Source organism: Spermophilus citellus (genome assembly GCF_964194105.1).
Source record: "Spermophilus citellus genome assembly, chromosome: 5".
Taxonomy (NCBI): domain Eukaryota; kingdom Metazoa; phylum Chordata; class Mammalia; order Rodentia; family Sciuridae; genus Spermophilus; species Spermophilus citellus.
Genome location: NC_138186.1, coordinates 13,324,420 through 13,327,991, shown reverse-complemented (window position 1 = coordinate 13,327,991; position 3,572 = coordinate 13,324,420).

Below are 3,572 nucleotides of genomic sequence, written 5' to 3'. Positions count from 1 at the left end.
AGGCATCCGCCGATTTGCCAGGGGTAACTCATCCTGGGTTCACTGGGCTGCAGCTTATCTGGCTAGCTGAGGACAGTTGCTGCTTATCTGTTAAGGCAGGTTGGGCATGGCCAGCGTAATTGTGCACTAAAGCTACAGGTAGCAGGACACACCCAGGCTGGCTTTGATCTGTGTCTCATTGTGTGGTCTGGGTCTTCCAGAGTCAATCAGCAGCTGTGCCTGCCAGGCCAGGTATACTTTACCGGGGGACTTCTGGTCACATAAGCCCCATATTGGTTGGCTAATCTACTAGTGACTTTGATGGCTGAAAGTTCAGAAAAGTTCAGACTTGATTCAAGAAGGAGGAGAAGTGGGGCCAGGGCAAATCACTAAGGAGGGTTTGGAAACACATTTGCTGTCACCTGCCACTCTGCATTTCCCCTCCCTCCCTCCCTCCATCCATCTCTTCTTTTCTGCTTTCCCTGGAGATGGAACCCAGGCCTCATGCATGCAAGACAAGGGCTCTCCTACTGAGCTTTATCCCCAACTGGTTCTGCGGTTCTGCAGCTTCTGTCTGCGATGGTCAGTGCCTAAAGTAGCCAGGAAATACCATCTGCCCCAGGAGCTTTTGCATAAATACCCATGGTCGGTTGGAAAATCTTTAGGATCAAAATAGGAAAAAATGCCCTGCATAGTATTTGAATTCAGAGGGTAGGGGACAGGAATGGAAGATAGGCATTTGGCTCTTGGATTCCAACTAATGTAGTAGGCAGAAGTCTCCCCCACAACCCTCTTCATCCCTGACCAAGGCAGTTAACGGCATTAAACATTTTCAGGCGATTTCCTACTAAACTATATTGGAGTAGACATCTGGCAACAATTGATTGGCACACAGGAAAAATGTTCAGAATAAATAAGGTGCAGTTCTGAGTAGCTACCCAAATCTATCTCCCTGCCTGCACACCTCAAAGCCTTCACCTTCTGAGTATCTGTTCCTCTGCACACACTTATGCATCTCGCACAGACTGTGTGCAGGAAACGCATTCTGGCTGCCTGAATCTCCTTCCAGGGAAGATGCAGAGCTGGAGACGGAGCTCGACTTCCGGTGGATCAGGGGATTTCCAGGCCCAGATCACCACTTTGCTAAGACAATCTTTGTCTGGGTAATGAGAAAGGCTCTGAGGGAGTGGAGGGCCACACAGCCCCCTCCCAGGGCCACACAGCCCCCTCCCAGGGCCACTCAGCCACCTCTGCATCCAAGCCAGTCCTCGAGTAGGGAGCAGGGACACTCACCGGCCAGCTGTTTCCCTGAAGACTTGGCCTCACCTTGTGGGACTTGCTTGGAGTGGATCTCCTCCTGAATCCCCACATCAGGACTGAGGATGACAGGATAGCTCTTAACGGGTCACCCTCAAGGGCTGGTGGAAACTCACTTTGCTAATGAAAAATAAAAGAACAAGAGAGCTGGCTTGGGTGAGAGTCTCAGGCTGGCTGGCTGCTGCGAAGGCTGTCACAGGTGAGAGGCGCATACCTGAGCGGTGAGTGGAGGCGGTAGTGACTGCCAGGAGACATGGGCGAGGTCTCTGGCAACAGTCACATTTTTTTTTTTTCTCCAGTGAGTGGGAGTTCTGTGGCCACTCCCTCCTCAGCTGGCACCACCTGGAGCAGGAGGGTGCAGGAATTGGGGAATGGGAGAAGGGCCTGCGTGGGTGTGGGCGTGTGCAAAGCCAAGAGCAGGTTTCCCTCTGGGAGCTCAGAACTGGTTTTCCTTTAATGAAACTTGGATTTTACAAGAGGTTACGAGAGCCTTGGGATTTTCTTCCTTGGAGGGGCGTGTGTTGCCTGTGGCTTTCAAAGCACCTTTTGTAAAGGCGCTGGAATCCTCTTTTATTCCCAGAGAAAACCTTATCCCAGAGCCCCAAAGTATAGACGACATCAAAACAGAGCTGCTCTGGGAGTGTGTGCTGACCCCCAAATCCAAACCCTTTCCTGACCCTTCTCTTGGCGGCCAAAAATGTTCAGAGACATCCATACGGAGGCGGCTCCTTGGCTCTCCTGCACAAAGTTGGGCAAATCTGTGGGTGAGTGGAAAGAAGTCTGGCTTTCGAGTCCAGCAGGCCTGGATTTGGATCCTGGCCCTGCTGCTGTGAGAACCGAGGCCTCTGGGGGTTCATTAACATATCTGCACCTTAGTTTCCTCATTTCTAAGATGGAAGTCATGTTATGGGGCAGCCCAAGGATAGGGGGAAGACATAGAAGGCGTGTGGCACCGAGTCTGGCACATAAAGTCTTGACACAACTTACTGCTGTTCAGTGACCTCCCGGAAGCTTTGGGATACGTGCTGCCAATTGGAAGCAAGAAGAGAAAATAAATGACACAAGGAGAGTTCTCCACGTTCAGAACTTCATAGCTGTTACTATTCTATTTTCTAATTCCTAGAGAGAATATTTGTAAATCATATTCTGATAAGGGTCTAATATCCAGAATATACAAAAAAAAAAAAAAAAACTCCTACAATTCAATAGCCAAAAGACAAAATAGGCAAAGTGCTTGAAAAACGTCAGTTCTGTAAGAAGATACACAAAAGGCCAATAATCCTGCAAAAAGATAGTCAGCATCCTCAGATATGAGAGAAATGCAAATCAAATACACAGTAAGTCACTACTGCAAATCCACTTGGAATAATAATACAGAAACTAGCAGGTGTTGGCAAGTATATAAAAAGTTGGTGAGAATTTAAGTGGTTCCAACTTCTAGGGAAAAGAGTTTGGCCATTCATTAATAAGTTAAACAGAATGACCCACGACCTTGCAATTTCAGTCCCAGGATATGCCCCAGAGAACTTAAAACTGGCAGTCAAACACAAACTGGTTCATAAATGTTTATAACAGTTCTGTTTGCAATATCCAAAAAGTAGAAGCAACTCCAATGTCCACTGAATGATGAATGAATAACCAAAAATAGGGGCTGGGGGAGTAGCACGGTAGTAGAACCCTTGCCTGGCACGTGGGAGGCCCGGGGTTGGATTCCCCAGTACCAGGGGAAAGTGATAAAATAGGGGATCTGCATACAATGGAATATTATCCTGGCACATGCTGCAATATCGAAGCATCTCGAAGCATCCTCCGTAAAGGAAAGCATGCACATATTGTATCATTCCGTTTTCATGGAATATCTGGGCCAATTCGTAGACACAGAAGGCAGATTAGTATTTCCAGAGGCTGTAGAGAGGTGGGAATGGGAAGTGACTGCAAGCGGGTACAGGTTTCTTTTTAGAGTGATGAAAATATTCTGGAACTCGATGGTGGTGACAGTTGCTCACAGAGGCACTTAAGGCCACTGACTGGCACACTTTTACATGATTCAAAGGTTCAATGTTATATATTTTACCATTTTTTTTAAGGACAAATATCTTTCTAGCTAAAACCTAGTTAAAAGTGATTTTGGAGGGTTGTTTTATTTTTTCTTTGCTCTTCTCGTATGGACACCTCAAAACACAGCCCTCAAAGGCCTGGGCATTTGTGCTAGGGAAGTCTCCCTCTTATTTCAGGGGTTCACTTCTCTCTGTGAAGCTAAAGAACAACTAGCCTAG